General features: G+C 40.3%; 1 long non-coding RNA gene across 1 annotated transcript in view; it reads left to right on the top strand.

Moving 5' to 3' along the window:
- The window catches only part of LOC144311780 (uncharacterized), a 38,600-nt gene extending 25,470 nt beyond the window's left edge, over positions 1-13,130 (top strand). Inside the window, exons 2-3 of the long non-coding RNA XR_013377304.1 lie at positions 9,151-9,400; positions 12,344-13,130. This is a non-coding gene — a long non-coding RNA (uncharacterized LOC144311780). The remainder of the gene's footprint in view (positions 1-9,150; positions 9,401-12,343) is intronic.
- The last annotated feature ends 298 nt before the right edge of the window (positions 13,131-13,428 follow it).

Below are 13,428 nucleotides of genomic sequence, written 5' to 3'. Positions count from 1 at the left end.
CTTCACAGGGAGCCTGATGGGGACTGAATCCCAGGACCCTTGGATCACGACCTGATATGAAGGCAGACACTCAACAACTGAGGCACCCAGGTGCCCCAAGAAACCTACTTTAAATTAAGACACACAAATAGGGGTGCCTGGATGGCAAATCGGTTCAATGTCAGACGGTTTTTGCTCAGGTCATGATCTCAAGCATCATGATCTCAGAGTTGTGAGATCTAGCCCTGTGTTGGGCTCCATGCTCAGCAGGGAGTCTGCTTGAGATTCTCTCTCTCTCTCCCCCTGCCTCTCCCACTTGTGCAGTCTCTCTCCCTAAAATCAGTCAATCTTAAAAAATAATAAAGACACACAAAAAGATGAGACATACAAGTATGTAAATAATATACTATGTAAATGCTAATTAAAAGAAAACTAGAGGTTGAATCATGATATTGTACACCTGAAACCAACATAACACTGTTAATGTTAATGATACTAGAATTTTTAAAAATTAATTAAAAAAGAAAATTAAAGTGATTATACATTCAGACATAATACATTTAGAATGAAATATTAGCATAAACGAAGGGGAGTGTTATATAATTAGAAATGATAAATTTAAGAAAACATAACACTCCTAAATGTGTTTGCAGAGTATATTAACAGAGCTTCAAAATATGTAAAGAAAGAAATGGAAATAATTGAAAAAGAAATCATCAAAAATCTACAATTATAATTAGGGAACATCACTATAAAACCCTAATCATTAAAGAAAAAAGGGGTTGGGGCATCTGGGTGGCTCAGTAAGTTAAGCATCGGACTCTTGATTTCAGTTTGGGTCTTGATCTCGTCATGAATTCAAGCCTCATGTTGGGCTCCATGCTGATTATGGAGTAAATGTAAAAAAAAAAAAAAAAAAAGAGGGCACCTGGGTAGTTCCGTTGGTTAAACAGCTGCCTTTGGCTCAGGTCATGATCCTGGGGGCCTGAGATCGAGTCCCACAATGGGCTCTCTATTCTGTGGGGAGCCTGCTTGTCACTCTCCCTCTGCTTGCCACCTCTCCTGCTTTTGCTTTCTCTCTGTCAAATACATAAATAAAATTTTTAAAAGGGTTATTTTGAACAATTTTGCCAATTAATTTTATAATGTTAATGAAATGTATAAATTATTTAAAACACACAACCACTCAAGAAGAGATGGATAATGTTTGGTCCTTTGAAATGAAATGACTTCATAGTTAAGAACCTTTTCACAAAGACTACTCCAGGCCCAGATGGCTTCACTGGTGAATACTACCAAAAATGTAAGAAATTTTACCAAAAAATTTGAGAAATAATGGCAATTTTATGTAAGCTTTTCCAGAAAATATAAGAGAACACAACACTTCACAACTCATACTATAAGATCGGCATTATCCTGATGCCAAAACAAGGCAAAGATCTTACAAGAAGAGAAAGCTACAAACCAATATCCTTCATAAACACAGTAGCAAACTAACAAAATTTTAACAACTCAAATCCTTCCATATATAAAAATAACAGTATTTCATGGCCAAGAGGGGTTTTTCCCCAAAATGCAGTCTGCTTCAACATTAGAAAATTAACCAGTATAATTCGCTATAATACTAAAAAAGAAAAAACCTATAATCATCTCAATAAATTAAGAAAGAGCATGGAAGAAAGAAAGAAATGTAAGACCCACCCACTATTAAAAATTCCAAGCAAACTAAAAATGGCAGAAACTTCCTTAACCTGACAAAGCACATCTATGGAAAATCTATAGCTAACAGCATACTTGATGGTGAAAAACTGAAGGCTTTCTCTGTACCCTCCAGAACAAGGCCAGGAACATTTTTTATCACTTATATTCAATATTTTACTTGTGGTCCCAGTCAGTGCAATAAGCCAGGAAAAAGAAATTAAAGGCCTATAGATTAGAAAGGAAAAAGTTAAACTTCTAAAATTTGTTTATGACATGATCATTGACAGAAAATTCCAAGGCATCTACTAAAAAGCTACTAGGACTAAGTGGATTTAGTAATGTTGCAAAGGTCAAGCTACAAAAAAAAAAAAAAAAAATTTATATATATATATGTTTATTTATTTATTTATTTATTTATTTATTTATTTATTTATTTGAGAGAGAGAGCATGCACACAAACAGGGGTGAGAGTCAAAGGGAGAGGAAGAAGCAGACTCCTCACTGAGCAGGGAGCCAGGCATGGGGCTTGATCCCAGGACCCTGAGCTCATGACCCGAGCCAAAGGCAGATACTTAAAAGACTGAACCACCCAGGTGCCCCAAGACACAAAAATTAATTGTATTTCTATGTACTCACAATGAATAATTGGACATTAAGAAAGTGAAACACCATTACATAAGCATCAACAAATTAAATATTTAGGGAAAACTTTAGCAAAATATGTATAAGACCTGTACACTGAAAACTATAATACACAAGTGACAGAAATTAAAGATCAATTTTTTTTTAAGATTTTATTTATTTATTCACGACAGACACAGAGACAAAGAGAGAGGCAGAGACACAGGCAGAGGGAGAAGCAGGCTCCATGCAGGAGCCTGACATGGGACTGGATCCCGGGTCTCCAGGATCGCACCCTGGGCCAAAGGTGGCACTAAACGGCTGGGCCACTGGGGCTGCCCTAAAGATCTAAATAGAGAGATATACTGTGTTCATGGATTGGAAAACTCAATATTGTTATAATTTCTCCCCAAATTGGTTTATAGTTTCAATGCAATTTCAGTAAAAATTTCTGAAGATTTTTTTTCATAGAAGCTGACAAGTTGATTATAAAATTTATATGGAAATGCAAAAGATCTCGAATAACTCAAAGGATTTTGAAAAAAGAACAGTGAAAGATTCACACTACATAACTTAAAACTTACTATAAAACTACACTAATCAAGACAATGAATATGGCTAAAAAACAAGTATAGAGATAAATGGAACAGAATAGACTCACACGTATGTGGTCAGTTGATTTTATAAAGATACAAAGGCAATTCAGTGGAGAAAGGATACTCTTTTAGTAAGTGGTTCTGGAGCACCTTTATATTCATTTGTAAAAACAAGCCCTTATCATTACCTTGCATCACATATGATAAATTGATTTTAAGTTGATCATAAGCTTAAAGTGAAAACTACTATGATAAAACTGTAAGAACAGCTTTGTGACCTTTAGTTAGGCATAGGTTTTTTTTAGATTAACAGAAAAAGCACAAACCATTAAAAATGGTGATAAATTGGGCTTCATCAAATCTAAAAATTCCTGTTCATCAAATGACACTGTTAAGAAATAAAAGGACAAGCCACAGACTCGAAGAAAATATTTGCAAAGTATCTAGCTAACAGAGGACTTTTGTCTAGAAAATTCCAATTAAAAAATAGGCAATTTGCATAGACCCTTAACCAAGGAAGATACACAGATGGCAAATAAACACATGGAAAGATGCTCAATGACATTAGTTATTAGGGAAATGCAGACAAAAATCTCATGAGATACTACTGCATACTCACATGAATGGTTAAACTTTAAATCTGACAATATAAAGTGTTGATGAGAATGTGGAACAACTGAAACCCTCAGACATTTCATGTGAGAATGCAAAATGGAACAGTCATTTTGGAAGAAAGTTTGGCAGTTCCTCATAAATCATATACAAATATATCATACAATCCACACTTAGATATTTACCAAAAGAAACAAAAATATATGTCCACACAAAGATTTTAATGTGAATGTTCAGAGCAGCTTTACACATAATTGCCAACAATTGAAAACAATCCATACTGACATCAATAGGTGCACAGATAAATTATGATGTGCACATCTGATGGAATATTACTCAGCAATGGAGAATGAGCCACAGAGGCATGCAACAACAGATGAATCCCAAAAGCATTGCATTCAGTGAAATAAATCAGACACAAAAGTCTATCAATTCTATGTTTCATTTATATGACATTCTAGAAAGGCAAAAATATGATAGGAACAGAAAACAGGTAGTTCAAAAAACAAAAAGAAAACAGGTAGTTCGGGGACTGAATATGGAGGAAGAGAATTGAATGCCCAGGGAGTTTATGGAAGGATGGAAATGTTCTATATGTTGATTACAATGGTGGTTGCACAACTGAATAAATTTATCAAAACTCATTGAGCTGACCACTTCAAAGTGGTGAATTTATTTCATATAATTTATGTCTTTGTTGGTTTTCTATTGCATTTCTGTAAGTCAGATGTCCAGTATTCTGTGGCTGGGGATTGCAAGGCTGAAACCATTGGGTCAGCCAGGCTGAGTTTTTATCTGGACACTCTGAAGAAAAATCTACTTCTAAGCTCATTCTTATCATTGACAGAATTTAATTCCTTGTACCAATAAACATGAGGTCCCCATTTCTTTGCTGGTTGTCAGCTGGATCAGCTCTTGGTCCCTAAAGCCACCTCTGCTCCTTGCCGTGTGGCCCTCTGCATTTTCAAACCAGCATTATTGAATCTCTGACTTCCTACTCTGTGACTAGCCAGAGAAAACCCCTCACTTTAAAGGGCTCATATAGGGACACCTGAGTGGCACAGCAGTTAAGTGTCTGCCTTTGGCTCGGGTTGTGATTCCAGGGTCCTGGGATTGAGTCCCACATCAGCCTCCCTGTGAAGAACCTACTTCTCCCTCTGCCTGTGTCACTGCCTCTCTCTCTGTGTGCCTCTCATAAATAAGTAAATAAATAAAATCTTTTTAAAAAATTAAGGGCTCATATAAAAAGATCAGGCCTGGAGTACCTGGGTGGCTCAGTTGGTTAAATGTCTGACTTTGGCTCAGGTCATGATCTTCAGAGCCTGGGGTTGAGTCCTGCAATGGGCTCTAGGCTCAGCAAGGAGTCTGCTTTTCCCTCTCCTTCTCCCTTTGCCCCCACCCCACTCATGCTCTCTTCCTCTCATAAATAAATAAATAAATCAGATTTTTTTTTTTTTTAAAAAGGTCAGGCCCACCTGGGTAATCTCACTACTTTAAGATCAACTATGTCATACAAATAACCTGAGTATGAGACTAAAATCCATTATATACACAGTCCTGGAAATTATGCAGGGCAAACACATGGCAGTGTCAGGGTGGGGGCCAGCAGGAATTCCTGGAGGCCATCAGAGACTTCTCCCTGCCACAATACTTGAATAAATCTTTCTTTAAAAATTAAATTTCAAGTAATTATACATTTAACATGTTGCCTTTTTGCAAAGGATAAAATTATTTAAATTTGGGACTGTCCCAGAAAATCTGGTATATATTGTTGCCATATGATCTAGTTATTTTCCTGGTACATATGTTAGGATAGGGTGGAGAGGGACTAAGCTAACATATTTTGAATGTCTACCATGTGCCAGACACATGCTAGACATTTTACATAAATAAAGCATCAAAGGGCCTCTGATTCAAAGGAAATGTTGAGAGAGAGGGTAGAGGGGAAGGGAAGGCAGGCCCAACTTCCAATGCACAGAGTTGAGAGTGGAAATATCAGAAAGCAAAACTGGGTCATTGTGGGATTCTGTTTCTAACAAGAAAAAGAAAGGAACCTAAATGAAGCGGGGGATAGAGAAGGAGCCCTAAGTAGCTCTATTGAGTTATCTTGTGGGGGAAGAGGAGAGGGCTTCTTAGCTGGAGTGTCTCAAATGGGTTGCAAGGGTCAGGGGTCAGGGAAAGCCAGAGAGGCCTCCCATTGACCCTGCAAGCTACACCAATGTCGTCATTTTTGAAACGTGCTCTTAGGTGAAAGGTTGAGAAGCGCTGGTCTGAGGGTGAAGACAAAGCTTCTCTAGAGTGAAATAGAATGCAAAGGACTTAGGCAGAATAAAACTATGCCTCATAAAGAAGGGTTCTGGGGTGGGATCTGTCCTTCAATCCCTCATAAGTACTTGGCACATCTTTTCTAAGCTACAAAGCATCAGAGAGATCTAGGATTTAGGTGTTGGAGGACCAATGGCCATTGGTATGCAGACCTGAGAGGAAGGAACAGGACAGGGACTGTGACCAGAATGGGTAACAGGTTGGTGAACTGCCTGCTACTGCTGCTGGCTGGCCCAACTGTGCCCAAAGCCCCCACAGGTGTTGGCACTAACACCTTACACAATGAGCCCTGTCCAGTACCAAGCTAAGCTGGCCAAGGTGAGATGCTAGAGTGGAGAGGGAAAAGATTCTGGAGTGAGACGCTACGGAGAATACTTCCTGAGTCCACCATGTGCCAGCTTTGAGCGCTCAGGCAAACTATTAAACTTCTTGGAGTCTTTGTCCACATCTACATAACGGGACTGCTGGTAGTGCTTCCTCACGAGGTAGTTGGGAGCAGGACCTGACACTGCTGTCTGCTACAACCCCAGCAAGTTGTGAGCACTCAGTAAATGGGAGCTTGGATACACCTGATGGGGAGGTCTGGAAGTCTGGGGATGTCGCACCCTTTGGAGACTGGGGAGACCCCATACCAGTCCTCTGGTGGGTTGACCTATCTGTATATCTGCACTTTAGTCCCCACCTAGCCCTTAACTACCCCCTTTCCTCTTCCCTTGGGATGGGATCCAACCCCTGTCCCTGTGGTTGCTCACGAGTGTTCTTCTTCCAGTAAGACCATCACGCAGAACCACCAGGATGCCTGCTGCACCTTGACCTTGCTCCATCACTGATTTATGTCCCTTAGTTCCAAGGCTGGATTTTTTCCATACTCTTGTTTCTCTGTTGGTGGCTGTACTTTAGGGTGCCTTTTCTATACAGGATAAGCCCCTCTGGTTCTGGTTTCTTTCCCTCCTTCTCTGTCCTGCACTGCCAGATCTCAGATTGGTTTAGTCCATCTGAGTACTGACAACCAGCTGTCAAGAAACAAATGAAGGCGGCACCAACATACCTAAGTACCAACAGGTGCCCTCCTTACCCTGGAGAGAGAATGTGCTGGGAAGGAGTGTTGGGTGGTAAAGAAGGCAGGAAGAGGCTGCCAGGAGTGGATAGGAAGGGGAAACACATTCCAGGTGGAGCAGCTCTGCTCAGGTGTGCTGGAGGGCAGGGAAGGATTGGGTTGGGCTCGGTACAGACATCACCCCAGAGAGCCACTGATGACTTGTATCTCATCCCTACCTATCCCCTCAAAGCTGCCCTGCCCCTAGTTATATATCCCTTCTCCTAGGCTTTCCCATATCAGAAAGTCACATCATCAACCACCCATATTAAGCAAATATGCCAGCACTTGCCTTGGATTCCTCACTTTGCTTTTCATTCCAATTCACCACCACATCCTGTTGGTTCTACTTGGGAAGTTGTCTCTTATCAGCTCCCTCACTCCCAGTTCCATTCTCACTCCTCTAGTCTACTATTATCATTTCCCTGGACTGTTCCCATAGTTTCCTAAGTCATCTCCCTCACTTTGTTCTCAACTCCTTAATCCATTCTCTGTTCAGCAGCTGCAGTGATTAAAACACACACACACACACACACATTCACATATGACATCACTCTTATGACTGTTTAAAATCCTTCTATTACTTCCTCTGCACTTCTAATACATTTCAATTTCCCATCAGGGCCGCACATCTTAGGAGGATACAGCCCACATTGACTGCCACACTTCATCATATGTCTTCCTCCTTTGCCTATGGGCTCCAGCCCTACTGGCCTCCTTGCTTTCCCAGAACACAAGCCCTTTCTTATCTCCCACTCTAGCACTGGAGGCTCCCTGCTGCTGGGAATGCTCCCTCACACCCACCTGGCTCCTGGAAAGGCTTCTCCAACCACCCATATAAGGAGCACAGACCCTCCTCCAAACTGCTATTTATCCTGGTTGCAGTGTTTTTTTTTTTTTCCTTAAAGAATGTTTCATTATCTGCAATTATCTTGCTTTCTGTTTATTTACCTTTTTAAAAAAATTATTTATTTATTCATGAGAGACACAGAGAGAGAGAGGCAGAGACATAGGCAGAGGGAGAAGGAGGCTTTATGCAGGGAGCCTGATGTGAGACTCGATCCCAGGTCTCCAGGATCACGCCCTGGGCCGTAGGTGGTGCTAAACCACTGAGCCACCCGGGCTGCCCTGCTTATTTACTTTTCTGTGGTTCATTCCCTGACTGGAGAGTATGATTTGGAGGACAGAGATCATGCTGGTCTTATTCAGTTCTCTTTACAGAGACTGGCACGTGGAGTGGCACATAGTAGGTCCTAAACTATGTTTGTTAAAAGGAATGAGTGCATGAATTAAAGTAGATAAGTAAGGTAGAGGAAGTGCTGGCCCTGGGGGCTTGCTCAGGGCATGTATGTAGCCTACATTCTTGAACTAGGAGGAGACTGGGGCAGTCTAGAAGGAAGGGGGGGCTTCTCTCAGGCTTGGGAGGGTGCCAGGGCAAGTGTTAGGGGTGTGAATGCCCAAAACCCCAAGAGGGCCAGAGAAGGGCCCCTTCCATGTTCTCTCTGGAGCAGGAGCTGGGCAAAGCCTACTGTGGAGACCAGTATGGGGCTGGGCCAGCCAGGCAGCCTGTAGTCCCAGAGATTAGAACTCAGCCCCATGGGGCCCACTGAGCAATTCATCCCCAGAATCTCCCTCTGTCATTTGTTAGACATTCCAGTACATTCCACTCACCCTTCTCTCTGGCCTCCAGCAGTGGAAAACTCATAAAGGCCTCTTTCACCATACACACATGCATTGTGTGTACCGGCTTCGGGCTGTTTAAGCAGGCCTGGAACTGGCTATATTTCAAAGATGAAGGGATTCTGGTATTTATAGCTTTAGTGAGGACTTTGGGGCTTTTGGATGGAAAACACCACGTAAACTTCGGCTCTTAGAGCTCAGCTGTCTATATGTTCCTGCATATAAAGTGCAATCTAACAGCAGTTCTGGCTGCAACCCTTGTATATAAAGTTGTAACTTGTTCCCTGTGGTCAGCACACAGCTCCTGCTCCTGTTTGTTTAGTCCTGTGGCCAGCACACAGCTCCTGCCCTGTGTACCACTGTGGTCAGCACACAGATCCCTCCCAAGCTGCACTGTGTAGGCATTCTGTGGATTCATGCTTTGTGCTTCTCTTTTCCAAGGAAATGGACAAATTCTCATTAAGTGGAAGAGTGTGTAGTCCAGAAAGCCAAAAGGAGAATTTCTGGCCTTGCCATCATCTTATTCTTTTTTCCCATCAGGTGTTTTGGAAAAATCTCATCACCCCTCGAGTCCCCGTTACCTTGTCTGCATACTGGGTTCAGAAATGATCTGCCTGAAGTTATGATGTGGGGAAACACTCTTAAAAATCCTAGATATCTCCACTAGCAATGCTTTGGTCACCAAGCCTGCTGGAAAAGAAGAAAAGGAAGAGAAAGAATTCAAGACATGAGTTGAGGCTGCCGAAGGGGAGTCAAAAGACAAGAATATTTAAAATGTCAATGGCTGAAGGTATTTGGGGTGGGGCAGGGGCTGCAAAAGGAATAGATGAGTCATAGAGGGAAATGAAGATCTCCTTGTTGGCCAGAACATAAAGTCAACAACCCACAACTTGTTGAGGGTTTTAAGCCTTCTGGAATATTTATAGCAAAGAAATCAGGAATTTGGCCAAAAAGCCACACATGAAGCCTCTGTCTAAAGTTGGATAACCAGTTGCATTTGAGATGGGAGGCCCAACTCAGTGGCTGAGGGCCATACATGCTGCCATTAATTAAAAGCTCAGGATGTTTCAGGGTGTTACATTCCTTATCTTATCTAAACATTACAAATAGCTCTCGAAAATAGCCACCGACATCCCTATTTTACAGATGCACAAATTGAGGTTCAAAAATGATTGGATTTTTCTTTTTCTTGTAAAGTCACAGAGCTAGTATTTGGTAGCCCGCACTTTCCCTTCCCTATCCCACTGTGGAGTAATATGAGGCAGCCTGGCATGGAAATCCATGAAAATGGCATGGATTCTGGAATCAGACAGGCTTAGGTTTGAACTTCAACTCCAACTACCTATTGGATGAGTGGCCATGGGGAAATTGTCTTGCTTCTTTGAGATTTAATGCCCTCATCTGTAAAAATTGGGATAGTTTCTCAACAAAGCACTAGCAAATGAAATTCAACAACACATTAAAAAAAAAAGTATATACCATTACCAAATGGAATTTATTCCTGGAATGCAAGGATTGTTCAACATATAACAATCCATCAATGTAAAACACAATATTAACAGAATAAGAGAGGAAAAAATGCACATGATCATTTCAATTGATGCAGAAAAAGTAATTGGCATTTAATACCCTCTCATGATAAAAACAGGCAATACACTATGAATAGAAGTAAACTACATTAACTCAATATAATAAAGGTCATATATGAAGAGCCTACAGCTAACATCATACTCACTAGTGAAGGACTGAAAGCTTTTCCTCCAAGATAAAGATTAAGACAAAGTTGTACACTTATACAACTTCTATTTAACATACCTCTAGGAGCCCTAGTCAGAGAGTTATTATGCAAGAGAGATAAACAAGAAGCATACAAAAGCATGAAAAGGAAGATGTAAAATTATCTCTGTTCATAGATGACATGATCTTATATGTAGAAAACCAAAAGACTACACACACTACACAAAACTGTTAAACTAAGAAGTGATTTCAGAAAGTTGCAGGATACAAAATCAAAACACAAAAATCAATTGCATTTCTATTCACTAACAATGAACAATCCAAACAGGAACTTAAGAAAACAATTCCATGTACAGTAGCAACAAAAAGAATAAAATATTTAGGAATAACTTATCCAAGGAGGTGAAAGACTTATATGCTGAAAACTACAGAATAGAGGTGAAAGAAATTAAAGAAGATACATATAAGTGAAAAGACACCCCATATTCATGAATTGGGAGACTTAATATCATTAAGATGTTAGTACTACTCAAACTCATCTAAGATTCAATGCCATCCCTCTCAAAATCTTAATGGCAGTTTTTGCAGAAATAGAAAAATTCATTTTAAAATTGATATGGAATATCAAGGGACCATGAACAGACAAAATAATCTTGAAAAAGAAGAGCAAAGCTGGAGGAGTCACATTTCCTGATTTTAAAACTTGCTACAAAGCTATAGTAATCAAAACAGTGTGGTAATGGCAGAAAGCCAGACATATGGGCAAGGCAATAGACTAAAGAATTAAAAAACAAATTCCAGCAAATGTGGTCAAAAGATTTTCAACAAGGGTGCTGAGACCATTCAATAGGGAAAAAGCAATCTTTTCAATAAATGGTTTTGGGAAAACTGGATATCTACAAGCAAAAAGAATGAAGTTAGACCCTTACCTTACACCATATACAAAAATTAGCTCAAAATAGATCAAGGACCTAAGCTTAAAGGCTAAAACTGTAAAACCATTAGAAGAAAACAGAGAGGAAAAGCTTCATGATATTGAATTTGACAATTATTATTTTTTTGGATAGTCATGAAAAGCACAGGCAACAAAATCAAAAATAGAGAAATTGGACTGCACCAAAATTAAAAAGTCCTATACAAAAAAAAAAAAAAGTCCTATACATCAAAGAACACAATCAATGGAGTGAAAAGAGCCCAGATTGGAGGTGCTATTCCTAATCTCCAGTAATGGAGATGCTATTTGCAAATCATGTAATTGATAAGAAGTTAATATCCAGAATATATAGAGAATTCTTACAACTCAACAACAAAACCAAACAATTTGATTAAAAATGGGTGAAGGACTCAAATAGACATTTCTCTAAGAAAATATACAAGTGAGAAAAAAAATATACAAGTGGCCAATAAATGCATGAAAAGATGTTCAACATCATCAGACAGGGAAAGGCAAATCAAAACCAGGTTCCTTCAGGACATTATGCTAAGTGAAATAAGCCAGTCACAAAAAGACAAGTACTGTACAATTCCACTTTTATGAGGTATCTAGAGAAGTTACATTTATAGAGACAGAAAATAGAATGGCTCTTGCCAGGGTCTGGAGGAAGGGAGGAATGAATAGTTAATGGTTAAGAGTTTGTTTCAGTTTGAAAAGATGGAAGAGTTCTGGAGTTGGATGGTGGTGATGGTGACCCAACAACATTAATGTACTGAATGTCACAGAGCTAAACACTGAAAATTGGTTAAGATGCTAAGTGGTGTTATGTGCCATTTTACCACAATTAAAGAACTGAGACAGTAACCTGTACCTTGCAGGATTGTTGTGAATTCTGTGGGAAAGGTCTTGCTCACTCCCTGGCACATGATAGGTTTTTAATACGTGCTAAGTTTCATTCCTTTTCTTTTAACAGTGAACGTAGAACTCACCAGGTTCTCGACAACCTGATTCAAGAAAAATAAACTGTTTTCTTCATTATTTTTATTGGTAATCTCCCACCAGGCCCATATCTGTGTCTCAAGGGAGGACTCCACATTGAAGGAGCACTCGAAAGTGTAGATCACAGCCAAGCTGCTCAAGCTCTGTTCACACCGTACAGGTGTTGAGTGGTACCCGTTGGACCAAAACACCTGCTACTGGAACGAAAGGCAATCTTATTCCTGCGTTTTCCAGCCAAAGATGAGCTGGGATTCTAGAAGTTCCCAGAGGGAGTTGAAATGAACAAACTATGGGAGGAAGAGTTACCTAAGTCAAGATCCAGGAATTGGATTGTCTGCCTTTCTGCTGGTCGGGCCTTTGCTGTTGGAACACCTAAGCTGACACGCAGAGCCACTTTCTCTGTAAGAAAGGTGGAGGCTACCAAGATGGAGGCCAGTAGAAATCTTTTTCCTATGAGATTTTCTTGGGTATATTTTCTAGGAACACTAGACACAATGAATGCTCATTTGATCACAGTACTTTTATTGACTTGCATTAGTTAGCTTGGGCAGCCATAACAAAATGGCACACAGAATGGTGGGCTTAATCAACAGAAATCTATTTCTTACAGTCCTCGAGTCTGGGAGGTCCAAGATCAAGGTAGGTTCATCTAAGGCCTCCTCTCTCAGTTTGGAGGTGGTTGCAATCTCACTGTGTGCTTATGTGACCTCTTCTTTGTGCACATGTGGGGAAGGTGGGAGAGCAAGCTCTCTGGTATATATTCTTATAAGGATACAAATCCCATTGGATCAGGGCTCAATGCTTATGGCCTCATTTAACCTTAATTATTTCCTTAGAGGTTCCATTTCCAAATACTACCACACTGGGAGTTAAAGCTTCAGCATATCAATTTTGGTGTGTGTGGGGGGGCGGGTGGCGAACACAAACATTCAGTGCATAACACTGGCAACTCCAGGAACACCTGGTCCCAGAGGGTGAACACACTTTCCCAACTGACATTAGGAGGCCCATGCAGACCCTTTGGCAAGTGATGTGCATGAAGCTCTGACTTAGGGACTCCCTTTACACTTAACAGAAGGTAATTAATGCTGATGGAAGTAGCAGAAGAATCCTGGAATTCTCTGGGTACCTATTCCACAATATAATAA

This window comes from Canis aureus, chromosome 4 (assembly GCF_053574225.1).
Source record: "Canis aureus isolate CA01 chromosome 4, VMU_Caureus_v.1.0, whole genome shotgun sequence".
In the NCBI taxonomy this organism is placed as follows: Eukaryota; Metazoa; Chordata; class Mammalia; order Carnivora; family Canidae; genus Canis; species Canis aureus.
This window is presented reverse-complemented; position numbering and strand designations above follow the sequence as displayed.